Genomic DNA, 17,039 nt, shown 5'->3' on the forward strand with positions numbered 1-17,039 from the left:
ATTAGTCTAGCCAACCTTAATGCCTTTCTCCTGTGAACTGTAATGATTCTGCTACGTCCAAGTTGATGATTAGCTTACAGTACATTTGTTTGCTTTCGCATTTTTTTCTTAAATAAACTTTTCCTTCTGCTACGCCTGTTTGTATATAGACATATTCAATACAAACATTAAAAAAATCAAGAAAACATTACAATAAACAAGATATGGCCATGAATCTAATCACAAGCAAAAAAACCCACCACCACCAACAACAAAACAAACATCCAAAACAACAGCACAAAAAAAAAAAAAGAAGAAAGAAAAAGGCCAACAGAAAGAACAGAAAGAAACACATTTGTCTACCTCTTGTAACATGGAGTGTTTCATCTACTCACATGGCTTCTATCACCCAACTCTGAGCTTCTCATAAACACTGAGTAAGTTTTAAAGAAAACATGCTTTACAGAATAGGAAAATATTTCAATTTCCATTCAATGAGTGGCTGTCAAAATACATGGAAATAGAAAAATAAAACCCACTGCAGCTCATAGATCATTTTATATCCACCTTTACGTATCACTGACCTTGACACAGACAGAGAATAAATGGCAGAAATGGTTTTCGCCTTGGGCCTTCACTTCATAACACTCTTTTCTCTTTCTGTATACGCTCTTCTGTATTACAGGAAAAAGCTATGCATTTTCATTGTATGAAGAACCACAATTCCTTGTGATCTTAACATGTCCTATTTTATACATATGCATGTTCTGTTTTACAATTATGTAATATAAAACATGAAACTTGTCTTGAGTGGGCAACTTTCTGAGGCCCCTCAGTTGGATGGTCGTTCGCCCTGTGCCACAGGGAGATGCTGGTTCATGGGATGTCTCTTTCTAAACTCTCCCTCTCCAGTACGAAGGAAGGCTATGCCTTTCCTACACAGAGCAAGCTTCAAAATGCACAAAAGACATCTACCTAGAAGTCTTAAAAATTTGACAAATTGAGAACCAAATCATCCTCTGTTTCTCTTGAGACACTGATTCATGGGAGAAAACACAATCGTCACTATCAAAATCTGATGCTCTTTGTGATATACTGTTCGTGTTCACGTTCTGCATTTGAAAGCACCAATAGGATAAGGATCTGCAGGAACACTAAGAAAGTTGCCAGCTCGATTTCGAGTATCCAATTTTCAAGGTATTCTGGAACAATCTTAAATATACTCTTTAGGATTCAGTCTCACTCTTTGAGAGTCTGTGAAATCACTGTACTGCTTCAAAAAATTTAATTATGCATGTGAGGGCTTTGACATTGCTCTTTCAACTGACAAACATAATCTCATAGCGTGCCTAAGCCTCTCCACACAGATCTTACAAGCTTTACTTGGTTGTCAATACCCTCTCTTGGGTTTCATGACCTAGGTACAGTGAATACTTCAGGACATTCAGCACATGGCATGAGACATCTTGGTGACACCAAACCTTGCACACTGCTGTTTAATGACCTCTTGTATTATTTTTGGCTGTTGACTTTCTAAACCTATCAAAGCAGATTACAGCCACTTATAGTGTGCATGTCTTCTGAGTCCTCTGCTCAGCTTAATTCAGCAAGGAAATCACCTTATCTGAACAGATATTCACTGTACCCCAAAATCTCTCTAAAATACACTGTAATCCTTCAATGAGTCTAAGAAAGGATCCACTTTCAAAGATAATTACACAAGCTGTTTTAAACATCTTTTTATTCTTATTTATATAAAGGGCCAAATTTTACTTTGTTCTCGTTCTATTCCATGACCAGTTCACTGATGTCAGTGCAATCAGATATGAATGCAGATGGCAGAATAGCACTTTTACTAACACAGTTCAAGGCCAAACATTTGCAAAATTACAGAAAACAAGATGGGTGATACAGGTACACACATTCCTGAGATAGGCATAATTATGGTTTTTCATGATTATATGAGGTACCAAATTTGCTATTGTTAATACAGTGGTGTTTGTCTTGCTTCAGACAGCCACTTCTTTCTTCCTCGGAAAGGTGATTACAGCAGATATGCTGCAAGCTGTAGCATACCTCCCCTCTCTTGTTATCCCATCTCAGGTGAAGAAAAAGGAACAGTAATAAATATATACATAAAGGTGGGAGTAAAGTGTATGCTCTATGATTGCTCAAGTATTTCAGAAGATGTGGACAGTATTGAACAGCAGAGGTGGAAAAATACAATAAACTATTTTTTTCATCCCTTTTGCTTGGACGTATCTTTGCTCAGGATGTATGGTCTATAACCACCAATCAATTCTTGTGAAAAGAAGCTGAGCTAAAGAAGACTTCTCTAAGCAGCAGTTGATGTTCTGCGTTAACAAAGAGGTTAATGTGAGTAATGTATTCAAATGTTTTGTTTTCTCCTCAAAGAGAGATGATATGCCGCATTTATGCAGCAAAATTTACCACCACGTGACTAAAATTAGATAGTCCACATTTATGCTTTATGTCATTATCCTGGGAACGCTGTGGGAGTTTAAACCTATAATCTCTGCATAATAAAGGATGAGGACTATTTTGAATAAATGCAAGTCTCAGAAACTTCAGTCTTGGCATTTGACTCATTTTTTAATGAACTCAAAACATAGGTGCTGAAAAGCCAAATTCTAGAGGAGACACAAGTAACCAACCATACCATACAGGTATTTAATGTATCTGTCAACCTGCTGTTTAACTTCTCTGGAGTCTTATAATACTATTAGCTGAAACAGACGCGTGGATGTGGTTCTCAGACGTCATTGATGGGCTAAGGCACACGCTGTGCTGGTAAGCCCCAGCACTCTGATTCTCTCTACACACACTGCTCTGAGTGAGAGCTGCTCCAGCCCCTGCCAGATATGCTTTCCAGTAGTCAGCTAGGTAATGGGTAACGAAACGCTGAGAGGTGTTTTGATAGATCTTGACTGATAGATTTTCTGATTTGCCTGAACTTTTGAATGCTTTGCTGTGTTCCTTCAGTTTTCTTCAAAGCAAGCTCAGAGCACAGAGCCTTTGCAGCCTACCAGTAGCAAATTTAATGGGGGGAGGCAACAGCAGCTCTCAGTAAATAACTGCAGTTCTCAGCAAATGGTTTGTGTGGCTCTTCAGCAGTGAAAATTCTAATTTCTAACACTCAGATCTATATTTTCATGGCAGCTTTGCTTGCTGCAGCACAGTGCATTCCGTCTCTGCTTTGTATCACAGTGAACTCAGAGAGGCAGGATGGAAGCATCTAATCCAAAGCAGTCGGTGTCATCGTGATTGGATCTCACCTCACTGCCCCCAGCTGCCCTATGTCCTTTTGGAACTGAGCTCTCATTATGAGCTCATGGTATAAAAAGGGATGTGAGGCAATATTAAAATGTAATGGAAAATATCTTCATTTCTTTCAGATGCCTACTTCCCATCAACCTGCAAAATCAAAGTACCTGCTCACTTACCTGAAATGTCTGCCTATCTGTCTGTAAATCTAATATCCTATGTTCAAGATCTATCATAGTCACTCAGGTTTGGATTGTGACAAATCCATAACGATGATATCCCTCAAATGCTCGTAAGAGTAACTAATGAGCCTTCTGAAAGCTACTTGCTCTTTTGATTTGCTCTGACTTCTGTGCTAAACTCATACAAGTGTATATAATGCATGTAAGAAAGTTTCCAGAAATTCCTAAGAGGTTGAATCACATCTTACAAAAGGAAAAACAGCTGTTATCCCAGAGAGCGTATAAGCAGAAACAATCTAAAAGCCAGAATACAGCAAGGCTCCATTATGAGGCCAATTTTGGATGAGGAAAGCCCTACTTTCCCTCAGTCTGTGTTATTCCTCCCTTACCTTCCAGTCAATATGAAGACACCGTGAAGCAGGTACAGATGTTTTTGTTTCTCCAGGAAATTATTGATTAAATAGATATGACAACAATTTGGCATCACCTCCATGCACATCTACAACCTTGTGTGTGCATGTTTGTGCATGGCTGAGCATGTGTGTGCTCATGAAAATGGCTTTTCAGTAAAATTAACAAGGCAAAGCCCTGCAGGGCTAATTAGTTTTTACTGCACAAAACCTTGGCAAGAATTTCTAATTTCCTCCAAATTAACAACTTGGACTGAATTTGATCCATTTCAGTACAAGTCAAAATCTAGCTCAATAGTTTTCAGCCATAATGGGAAATTTAGTCCACAATGAAGAGTGCTTTTTGATTCAGACACATCTTTGAACAAGGGCTTGTTGTAATATTAGAGCCAAAGGCTTGAGTTCCATGCCCAGCCCTTTATCTAGTCAGAACAGCTGTGAATAAGACAACTGGTAAAATGAAATGATTTCTGAGTTTTATTCACAAATATAAAAATACGTAATTTCTGAGCTGCTTCTGATGTTAAACCAATTTCCATTCTTTCCTTTTGTGAGATGTCCTTTGATCTTTGCCTATTGTTTTGCTGTTTCCCTTTAAACAATACTTTTTCTCAGGTTAGGTCTCAGCATCAGAAGCAGACCAGGGCTTTCTAGTTGGAATAGAATTGTTTCTCACACTTCCTTATACTCCTAGTTCAATACACAGCACATTCTAAGTGCTGAGAATACATCTGAACTGAACTATCCCATGGCTAATAACGTTACAGCAATGTAATTCACTTGAGAAAAATACAGAACACTGTCTGTTCCTGTGTTGCTTAATAGAAACAGTAGTTGAAAAGTTTATGCAGACTAGCAAATTATTCTTACAGCAGAAGACATATTTAGAGGGTCTGAATTAAAAATGAGCACATATGCTTTCATTCCTGGAAGAGTGAAATCCACAGTATTGGCAGTTTGGGACCCAGTGTAACAGATTCTGAAGCAGTTTCCACCCTTCTGGAGTACCAGATCAATTCTCCACAGACGAATATGATGTAAATATGAAACACTTGGCACGAGCTTGAAGCAGTCAAAGTGATTTGCTGATTATCCCACCAGCATTTCAACAGGCTCTGAGCTACCTTATTATTCCTGTGAGCAGACTCCCAGACAGCCAATGCTATAAGCTTCTGCTCCTTTCCCAGTGCTGTGGTAACAGCTAGCAAGATACTCAGACAAAACAAAACTGACCAGAAAAAATCAATTAAATAGAGCAATTTAATTTCAGATTCTCTGTCACTGAATCAAAACCATCTGAGGGCACAGAGGACCTTGCTGTACACTCCTAGATACTTCTAGGTAGGACATGGGTGCTCCAGCCCTCTGATCATCTTAGTGGCCCTCCTCTCACCCACTCCAAGAGCTCCAAAAATGACCAGAGTAAAATGCCAAAAATTTTACAGGGATTCAGCACACTCATATTTCTGAGGATGCACTGGGGATGTTTTTTTTCCTTATACATAACATTTATATTATCCCTTTATCACAGTGTCTTTGAATCCATTTTAATTTTCTCCAAAAATGTGATAAAACCTTTTGATGTACTTTGCATTTCTGTACCTGTGATTGTGTGGGAGACCATTAACCAGCAGTATTTTCCTAGAACAACTCAGCATGCTTTGACTTAGTTGTTTGAAATTTGAAACACTTTTACCTTAGAGGCAGATGAATTACAAAATCTAGTGTTTCTGTATGGAACTACGAACTGAACTGATTCTAACATAAGTAAAATTTCAATGCTAAATTTCAATGTACAAAAAGCACATACAAAAATACACGAGAAAAAAAACTTGATGGAAAGAACAAGATATTCACTTTTTCTTCTGTAGACATAATAAATTCTGTAGTGTCATAATAAATTTTTAAGTTAATTCTTACAGTTTCAGAAACCAACTACAACAGTGTCTAAGAAGTGATACGCTGTGTGCCTGTCACAAGCTTACTGTGTTGCTGGTGTAATACACTGCAGCTGCTCTTGGAAAGGAGCATGCCTCTGCATGACCAGTTGCAAACCTGTTCTTAAGTTCAAAACAGAACAACACAAATCCAAAAATTCCACAGCGTGTTATTTTTGCTGGCTTCCAGTATTTGGCCAAGTTTCTTTGGAATGTACTTTGCTTACTGCTGTGCACTTAAGCAAGGCATTGTAGCCTATTAGATGACGGATATCCACTGAGACAAATTTAACTCATTTATTTTGACACAAATTGAAGATGGCCTTTCCAAAGGAACTTCAAAGCTTTGTGCCAAATCCAGCTTTTTTCTCTTGGTATTTTGGAAAAGCTGCAGCTTCCATCCAGGCAGAGGAGGATGGGAGAACCTATGCAAACTGCAGATGCTGCTGCCTCACTGGACAAGAAAACTGAGTGGTCCCCCAAGCACAGTTGATGTTGAGTAGGAACCAAAACCTTAATTGTCCTCCCTTTCTCTTACCTCTGTTAAAGCCAGCTCTGCTTCTGTTAAGTTTTTGGGGGCAGTAATTGGTGCTGCAGCACCAGAAAACAGCTTAAATCCTTATGCATGCCACACTACGTCCATGCTTCTGAACCAAGGCACCTGCCTGAGCGTTCAGCTCCTTTCACAGTTGGCAGATGAGGGCTTGATGCCCAAGGCTGTGCTCAGCCCCACTGAGCTCCTATTTCTGTGGCTATGGGATGGCTCTGAAAACAACCAGACTCCTGACGAAGGCAGCTTGTTTTGAGTGCTGAAGACAAGGTGAACCCTCAGCCCTTCTATAGAGTTCCCTTTGCAGGGCTGGGAAGCCAGTTCAGCCCTCAACAACAGGACTCTGGCTGACAGGAGGGCTGAGTTCCAGCTGCTGCAGATTTTTCTTCATTGATGTTCCAAAGTAATCCAGCTAAGACCACATTTTCAACAAGAAATGGAGAATCTCAATATTAAAGGCGAGAACAAGATTTAGATACCTGAGTAAAATTCAATTAATGTAAAAAATTTTGGGGCCAGTTTAAATGGTTCACCCTTACTTCCTCCACTCCACTTTTACTAAGAACAAACTTTGAAAGAAACTCTCCTTGCACAGCCTGCTGTTTCAGATGAAGCTGCAATAACAATAGTTCAGTCCAGAGTAACCTCCAGCTGTAGAGCACTTGAGGAGGAACATTACAAAAGAGGACATGCTGGGGTTTATGTAAAAAACATCTCTTAAGGAACAGCTTACGTTTACTTTTTCTTACTGTAAGATAAGGGCTGGAAACTGCTGACAAGGATTATAGCTGAGTATATACATATTTATATACAGAAGCACAAACTTTTATACACATATGTATAAAAAGACAGCATTCCAGCTCCTTCAAAAAGCAAACATTTGAGATACCATAATGAAAGAAGTATAAAGGGTCTTACTATGAGACAATTTTCCAGAATATTTTCCCAGCTACTGACTGTAGGATAAGGCCCTTCAAATCTAAAAAAAGAGAGAGGTCATGACATACACAAAAATGGAAGTACACAGAATCAAAGAACCACAGATTGGCTTGGGTTGGAAGGGACCCCGAGGATCACAGAATCACAGAGAATCACAAAATCACCAGGTTCTTTATCCAGCCAAGAGTGTACCTGTCCAAGTCAAGGGCTGCCAGCTTCTGCAGAAGAATGCTGTGGGAGACAGTGTCAAAGGCTTTGCTGAAGTCTAGGCAGACTACATCAACAGCCTTTCCCTCATCTACCAGACAGGTCACTAGATCCTAGAGTTCCAACCCCCCTGTCACAGACAGGGCCACCAACCTCAAGATCTGGCACTAGAAATCAAGTTGCCCAGGGACTCATCCAACCTGCTTTTGAACACCTTCAGGAATGGAACACCCACAGCCTCTCTCAGCAGCCTGTTACAGTACCTCACCACTCCCTCTGCAAAGAATTTCCACAAATACTGTCTAATGGCCCTGCTGTCACGGTGCTCAGACTTCTAGGCTTAACCCCCCACCATTCGCTTCTGGGCTCCTCATAGGAAACCTTTCCTGCCTCTGACAGCTCTTTTGTCAACCAAAATTATATATAAGGCCTTTTGGCTTTGTACAGTGCCTCTAGGCATTGTGCCATTGTAAAACACTGGTGAATGGGATTACTTCCTATCACATGACATGCTAAAGCTTGAAATGTTCTTTTGAGTCCCCTTATATTTGCTAGAGTTGTTAGCCTAAAGAGCCAGACACTGTGTCATTTTCCCTCACGCCTTATTTCCTATTGTTTGAGAAACCAAACCACTGCACATTATGTAAAGTGGCTTTCTTAAATGCCTTAAGATATAGAAAAAAGCCTATTCTTTTTCGTCTGATACCTCAATTTCTGTTGCATTTCATCACACTGTAATACTTAGGTCTACTGGGTAATAAATATTCCCTAATAACCCCTATAAAAATCTCTACACAGCAACTAAAATGTGCTCTGAAGATGTTTGATTCTGAAGGACAATTAAGATATTATTTTTCTTCAGCAGATTTCCCAATCACACAGTGCTTCACTAATTGTGTATATAACGAAGTCCTACAACAGCCATATTTCAGTAGTTCTGTAATGTTGGAATAGATTTTTTTTTTTTAAATGAAATTGTTGTGAAGAATGAAGATTTTAAATGCAAAAGTCAAGATACAGAAAACACAAGCTTCACTCACTGTATTTCAAGAATTGCCATATTTGTACTTACAGAATTTATTCTAAACCCAATACAAAAAATATAAATTCCATTGATGAAAGGGTATTGAAAAGTGTGGGCTTTGCATCATGGTACAAAGAGTGAGGGAGGAAACCACTGGACTAATATTTTCTCTAGTTGTGAACTCATTCTCTATGGCTGTCAGCTTTTATTGTCGCACATCTGTCTGAGGAACTGCAGGGATGCAAGCAGAGGGGTAATTGCCTTCCAAATGAGTGTTGGTTTTTAGCTAACCCCTAATGAAATCAGCATCCGTAGGACACAAGGAGCACGATATGAGGGGGAAGATTTTCACATCAGCCTTTCCTGAAAGCAGATCCAATATAAGATGTACCCTAACATTTGCCAGCTCAACATTTGCTTTCCACAAGGACTGTTATGATTAATGAGGGCTCATTTCTTTGCTATTTGTCAATTATTCACACTAGCATTCGAAAGAAAAACATTCTCCTGTATTTTCCAGTGCAAATATTTTATGACCCTGGGAAAGCCTAGTAGCTAAATGCTTTCAAGGCACAAAAAAGAGGAAACACAACAGACTCAAAAGATCAAAACCTGGCTTAGGCAAGAAAAAGCAATGGTTTCTTGTGTAGATCCAATGATGTAGCAAAGATGCTAACCAGCTGTCAGAGAGAAAAGCAGCACTGTCTTCCACATTGTTAGGAAAGGGCCCCAGCTGTGCTTTATCACCAGCCTCCAAATAAGCCCAGCTACTGTGATTTGGGGAGGCGGCACATTTCTCTTGACATTTCCCTTGGGTGTCTTTTTATAACCACATTTCTGCTAATTAACTTCATCTGGAAGCTGCACGGAGTAACTGCTTCTCCTTCAGACCTTCAGACTCAGGATTGACAAAAAGTCCCTACAGTTGCACTTTGTTTGATCAACTGTTTGGGTAAGAACAGTACAAGGACAGGGATTCAATAAACAAAGTTGAGAAGCCAAAATAGCACTGTTAACCCGAAACAAGTAAACAAACACAAAACTCAGCTCAGAGGCCATCTGACCTTGAAATATCTCAAACATGCTCAGTAATGCCCTCTCAGTCAGAAAAGTCCTAGCAGACCAAGGCAGCAGGGCATGAAAGGGGTTGATGAGCATTCCCATACGAGCATCATGCTGTGCCGGAGTAAAGGCTCACATAGCTCTTTACAGGGAGAGTAAAAGGGAAGAGCTTAGGGGAAGGATGGAGCCAGGTCCTGTTCAGCAGCACTCAGTCACAGGACAAGAGGCAATGGGCACAAACTGGAATACAAGAGGTTCTTCTGAACACCAGAAGCACTTCCGTGTTGTGCGAGTGACCGAGCACTGCACAGGTTGCCTGGAGATGTTTTGGAGTCTTCTCCTTAGAGATCTCCAGAAGCCACCTAGACACGGCACCCTGCCCTGGGTGAACCGCTGGATCTGGGGCAGGGCCAGAAGGACCCAGAGGTCCCTGCCAACTGCAGCTCTGTGAGATTTTTCTCTGTGTGTTCTCCCAAACACAATACTTGGGACTGAGGAATTCCAGAGCTGGAGGTGAAACCATTCTCCCTGTATGCAGCAGCATTCAAGGGATCTATCCTTGTTTTTATGTTCTCTGTTTTCCTTGCTTTGACATGAGTTCCACTCTCTGATGGCTCATTTATTTGAAACAAAAACCTCCAATGTTCTACTATTCCACGCTGTAGCACTATTTGTTCCTATAGTTGCTTATGTAATTGCATCATGTCTTTATTTTCTTTTTCCCACTATATATGCTCCTTTAAAGTCGACTCCGACACATTTCCTCAGCTATGTTGAATCTTCATGATGAAATTATTTATATACTCGTTACTTTTTATTTCCAATATTAAAACAGTGATGAATTTCCAAACAATGCACTCAATACTAATAGTTTTTCTGTGCATATGTTTTGAAGGGTTCATTTAGGAGTTTTAAACATCTGTTCTTTGTGTCAGATGTATTGTATGGTGTTGTTTTTTTTTCTAACCTTTCCAATCTCTGATTTCCTTTAGATTTCACAAGCAGTGTGTCATTCAGCTATAGGTTTTCATTTTTTCTGTGTCTGTGATTCTGTGTTCATCCTGATATAGTGAGCTCTTCACTCCTAACGTATGGAATGTTTCTTCCTGTGGTGGGACTCAATGTGCCATTCACATATACTTAATAGTCTGATATTACAGGTTGATGAGTTTCCTTCCATCAAATCTCCGAAATTAATCTGCCAAAAATTCTTACAGAAATTCAGACATTTCACTTTGTGTGCCTTATAGGTTTAGAGTTATACAATTTGCACGGCACTTTCACATACATTGGTGTGTCTGTTTGCACATATCTGACTTAATAACAACTTTGCCACTGTTGTCTTTTGTTACATTCTTTAATTATCTTCAGTTCAGCTGTTTGCAATATAAATAAATACATAAGTGCAATGTTAAGTGAAGACTCTATCCAAGATTACTAACTGCATCACTTCTCTCTGTGGACATGCTCAGCTCTACTTCTCAGCCACAGAGCATTTCTCCTTTTTTTTTTTCTAATAAGTTTCAGAAAACATCTAGATGTTATTCAAGATTTAGCAACTCATACAAGTGAAGAGAAAACTAAGAAAGTTAATTCTGTTCACAGAAGAAACGTATATATTACCTAAGAAAATGTCAGGCTTTGCTGAGCACCCAGAAGTCCAGAGCACCTCTGAAAGTCTTTCTGCCACTGCATGCTGCTCAGCTCCATGTGCTGCACCCACCCACTTTCCTCCCTCTTGCCCACCGTGCACACATCCTACGAACTCGCTGAGAACGGTGTGCACAGAGATTCTCTGCTCACTACTGCAGTCCTCTTCTAATGAAGATTGTGATCAGTCAAAAGGAAGCAAGTCACCCGTTCAGACAGCAGTTGCAGATAGGCCTGATGAGTTATTTGCCATTGTAAATGTCAGTATTGTTGTCTTACCTAAATAAGCAATAGCTTGAACTCTTACCTTGCTCAAACACAGCACACATTGGTTATTCCCTTTCAAAAGATGTTGACCAAGTGGTTGAAAGACACAGACCTGATCCAGTGGAGCCTGCTGCTGAAATCACCCAAGAACCACTAGGTGTACTGGTTGGTTCACAACACACAGCAACATTACAGGTGCCTTAATGCAGCCCGGCATCCATATTAATAAGCCCTATCACTCACTGAGGTGAATAAATACGAGGGTAGCACCAGAACTGCACCAATTCAGCTGCCAGTCCTGGGACAGAACAGGTGAAATCAGCTTAGGAGTTCCTACTTAGCATTCCATTTCAACATCTCAAATTTTGAAAAATAATAGTCATAATAAAAAGATCAACCTCACAAGCTCACTTCTTAGCAGGTTTACTTTTGTTATTTTATAACCCATCTTGACCTGACAGTACACATGACTGCTTTCTGTGTGCACTGAAGGTGCATCAGCCTCTATAGAAAATGTTAAATTGCTTCAGCATCTTCTCAATTCACAGCTGTCTGTTGAATAGTAAAAACATTCTCAGCAACTCAGCAAATGCATTTGGGATCTTCTATACCTTGGAAACTTCTCTTAACAGCAGGACATATTTTCATTCTCAAAACTAGTTGGCTTATGTTAATTCTGTAGGGCTTATGTTTTATTATAATGATCTTTTTGCCTGAGAAAGGAAAAGCTGGCAGCTTTGCACATTTCTGAAGGGTGGTAGTGACAATAATACCTTAATTGGCCACTTGGAACCTCAGGTGAGAGGAAGCATTTCTGGAAACATCTGGTGAGCAGGGGAAGCAAAATGTCTGATACAATCTCACTACTTCCCCTCTGTCCTCAGAGTCAGAGTGCCACCGCTTCAGCTTTGTTACACACATTTGTTTTTATAACTTGCAGAAAGGTAGTATCGGGCAATCATACCTGAATACTACAGCTGCTTTATGGGTCCAGTGCTATTACATTATGGGTACAGCGGCTAGAAAGCAACTGAGAGACAGTAATGTTGGAAATTCTTACACTGCTGTCTAATCTCACACTTAAAATACAAATTTGTGACACTCTGAGAGATATGGTGAGCTCTGACTCCCCTTAGAAAAGAAGAGCCAAGATTCCCACACACAACCACACATGCCAGACTGGGTGCCACTAAAATCCATCTGCATGGAAGCAGCTCAAATGGCCACAGTGGAGGTCAGACCAATGTCAGACACTCCTAAAAGCTGAGGTCCTTCTGCAAAGGAGGGAGGAGCTCAGAGGGGAGTGAGGGGCAGGGCTGAGCTCTGCTTTCTGTTGATAGTGACAGAACCCGAGAGAATGGCATGGAACTGCACGAGGACGGGGTCAGGTTGTCCAAAGCACACTGGAGGAGTATGCAGGTTGCAGCCTCTCAGAGATGCTTCATTCTGCTAACTGAAAATAAGGAATTTTGAAGTTAAGAGACTGGAAGAAAATTACAAATCAATGGCAATGGGTAAATATCTGAAGGAAAGTCTGAATGTATCTGAAGACCTTCTCATCTTACATCTCTGCTCTTCACATTCCTTTCCTTTTCCTACCTACCAAGTCTTTTTCATCGACTTCAAATTAAATATCAATCCACTTTTCAAGCTACACTGTAGAAATCTGATCAAAAGCAAATGGTTACTCTGATAAGCAGCAGTTAAATACTATAAGCATACTGCAATCCATAAATTTTCTTCTTAAAAAATAGCTGTGAACTAAACATGTCAAAAGACTCTAGGATAAACCAGCATGTACACCATTACGCAGACAGACTCACAACATAACAGTTAAAATATTTTGTTTCCCATTAAAATGAATAGAACCAATGCATCTGAGTCCAGGAGTCTTGTAAGACTGAAAATCTCTGCCAACATTATCAAATGAGATCATTATTTAATTAGCAACAATACAGGAGGACAAACTGCCTATCTTACAGCTAAATTATATAAGACTAGCACTGAAACTGTGATATGCCCGTGCCTAACACAAATACATGAGCTGTCAGCAAACATGAGGAAACAGTTGTCTCCTGTTTAGTTTAAAATCCTGTGCTATGTATGTGGGGAAAACACTGCTTTGCTTTTACAGAAGCTTACTCACAAGCAGGTTAGCTGTCAGACCTCTCATTAGATAGATGTCAGCATGGTGGAATGTTTGTGCTACAAATTAAGAGATGGTAAACTGGAGAACCTTTCTATGAAATCATATGGCCACTTTCTTGATTAAAAGGCCTGACAACAGAACTAAAAAACTGTGTAAGATATCTACCTAGGGATTTTTAAGAATTGAGTAATTACTTTTAGACATAATGTATGTATATATTAGTAACCGTTAGGACTTACACATATTTAGTTGATCATTACTTTTATCTTACTCCCTACCTTGTATTTGATCTTTTCTGTCAACTTCTTCTAGCCTTGGGGAAAATATCCAATGACTTAGAATGACTATTGCATTTTTTTTGCATACTCACCATATGAAATCCCCATATGCAAGCCCTATAGCTCAGAAACCGAGTTACCAAAATGGACACAGGCACAGATGTCCAAATGATGTGTGTTATTCCAACCACATCTATCTTGCTGCAGATACAGGTTTATCCTTAGTGTGGCCAATTCAGATTCCATGCTTCAGCCCCAGGGCAGCTCACCCCCAACATAGCTGCAGCTTGGCTACCTCCCCATGAAGACTTCATGCTCAGCCCCCAGACAGTATCTTTCTGATGCACTGAGGCTGAACTGGGGCTCTCTGTGTTTCTCAGGATGTTGGCCTGGAGGGTTTTTTGTGGTCAGAGAACTCATCTGGATATTATAGGCTCTTGTGCAAATGAAACAATATTCAGTGACATAATGGCTACCATGACTTTGTGTAGAAAGAGAAGAAAAGCTGCCTTTGCTCTTAGATACAAGCCAGCTCTGTGTTTTACTTCTTCTTTTTGATCTATTATCTCACTCCATTTTTTCTGAGTACTGTAAATCTCCTTTAACAACTGTGTTTCAAAATAGCATCCTTAAGCCCAGGAAATCTACCTTATCTGTGACAACTCACCAAACAGTGAATGATAGAATATTTTACATCATTGGATAAATATATCAGGCTTCTTCATTTACTGAAAAATTTATTTTCTTTTTTTCTTAAGCACTGGATCCTGTTACAGCAATGTCCACCAGAACCAGTGGGCATTGGCTTTCCTGCTACGAGCAACTTAGCAGACTGATGGGACATCCCTCTGTAGGGGAAGCTCCACCTTAGAAAAGTGTTAAAAGAACAAAGTAATTCCAGCTTGTGATGGACAGCATCCCTGTCTACATAACTGGAAGTTGAGAAAAAAATCAGAGCTTTCTTAGGGTTTTTTTGTTTTTTTTTTGTTTTGTTTTGTTTTGTTTTGTTTTGTTTTGTTTTTTCCCCCCATCTTCCCAGTTAAAAAGGGAAAAAGGCATGAAAGAGAATTCCAGCTCTGCCTGCTGCATGCAGTGATGGAGGTTGGCTCTCCTGCAGTGTGCCAACTTTCAGCCTAATTGAACAAGCAGAATGCAACTGTGCCCACACAGTGCCTGGGGCAGCCTGGAGGGAGGGAGAGAGGGAAGGAAGGAGAGAGGATACTTCCACTCAGTGGGAAGTTGTGCTCTGCTGGCCACTCCTCTTTCACACATAGCCTTTTTTCTGGAAGCCAGCCCTAGCTAAAGCTAGGTTTTGGTCTCTAAATGAAATCAGGAATGAAAAAGATGATGCTGGAACTATAAATGATGAACTTAGATTAATGTGAATGGGGTATAGCTGGAAATAAATATCAGACACATTAGCAGGGATTCAGTGCAATAATGGATGCTTCTAACATTTGGCTTACATTTTCAATTTCGTACCCCATAAACTAAAAATTTTATTTTCACATAGTGACAGAAATCAGCCCAAGAGGAAAGAAAACCTGTGAGTCACACACATCAGCTCTCTTCAAAGGAAATTCATTTGCTTTCAGAAATAAAAGAGAAATATCCTCCGCACAGACATTACCAACATCAGTGACATAATATTGTGGTTATAGTTGTCACGCTATTCAGTCCCTGCTGGTGTTAACAAACACTGAGAAGACTCCCTAACGAGTGCATCCAACCCTCCTCCATCCTCTCTATAGCACACTCATCACACAGAACACCCTTCAGTCCAGGGCCTCTCACCTCCAATTATCCATTCTGGTTAAACTTTTAAACATACTTATCTCATGCAAAAGTATGCATACCTGGTTGCAAAAAGCTGCGTTGATTATATCTGAATAGACTAAAAAAGGTTCTGAAAACTAAGAGGAATTATTCACCATTTCACCCTGTTGGGTTAACGTTCTGATTTAGCTTACAATGAAATCCATGTACATTTCAATGCTGGGCAGAGAACATCACCACCTAAAATCCTGAGCACATCAGGTTCACTGAAGCATGTGCAAAGATCAACCTGAGGGCTAAGAGCTGGCTAGCAGAAACAGTTTTAAAATATAACACTTACCATTAAAAAAAAAAAAAAAAGTGTCAAGAAATTAAGGAATTAGTCGTATCTGTATGCCTTTGGTTGAATTTTCCCACTTAGAAATGGCCAAATTGAACCATAACAAGTGTAGGTGACTTGACCAAGATCACACCGGAGCAGACTTTGGGTTGTTTGAAACTTGCTTCTGGATGTTTTTATTTAGCTAAACATGTTGTTTTCCATGCAGGATATATCCCCCCTCCAATCTCCCTGCCATTTACTGTTTTGTCAGAATTTCACAGCTTCATTTTAATGTCTGGCTGAGATTTATGAAAACAACTCTGTGTAAAAGGCTAAAATGGGAGCAGGACACACATTCACTACCACAGTAGGTGAAGTGGAATTTTTGGTGAAAATATTTCAATTCTGAGCAGTTATTGAGATGTCCTAACATCCAGCTCAGAGGTCAATGGTCCCTTTTTACCAAAACTGCATCCAAACTATCCCATAACTGCTGCAGCTACGAGCTGACCAAGTGTAAATGCTGACACTGACCTTGCTTCAATTTCCTATCTGACCACTACTGTGGCCTTATAAATCAATTTAAATTCTTTTCCTTTGTTTTACTATTTTGACAAATCCACTTTTTCTTTTTTAAAGTCATCTGAGAAAAACATTTTCAACACACAAAGTAAACCTATTACTTAGCATGCCGCTCACAGGATTTAGCTTGTATGCCTTCTAAAATGATTAGTAAGCTCTGTTCAGCTCTGTTTCCCATATCATTTATTGACCTTTGAAAGAATAAACAGTATAAATGCAGGGATTTCTCATTCTATTACTTGTCAAAAATAACTGGTATTTTTTCTCAGATTCTGTCCTTCATAATGAACTTCACTCTAGCATGAAACCACATATCATTCTTTTTTTCTTCTTCAAGCCTTCAGGCTTCATTTCTTAAAATAAAAGAACATCAATCCAGATTTCTTATCCCATCTGCAGAAGCATTCTTGTTCTTCTCAACACACAAAGTACTCATTGAG

At 39.7% G+C, this 17,039-nt stretch overlaps 1 protein-coding gene across 1 annotated transcript in view; it reads right to left on the reverse strand.

Annotated features, from left to right (window-relative positions):
- KCNB2 (potassium voltage-gated channel subfamily B member 2) overlaps positions 1 to 17,039 on the reverse strand; it is a 189,494-nt gene that overhangs the window by 144,032 nt on the left and 28,423 nt on the right. The window lies entirely within an intron of this gene.

This window comes from Lagopus muta, chromosome 3 (assembly GCF_023343835.1).
Source record: "Lagopus muta isolate bLagMut1 chromosome 3, bLagMut1 primary, whole genome shotgun sequence".
NCBI lineage: Eukaryota > Metazoa > Chordata > Aves > Galliformes > Phasianidae > Lagopus > Lagopus muta.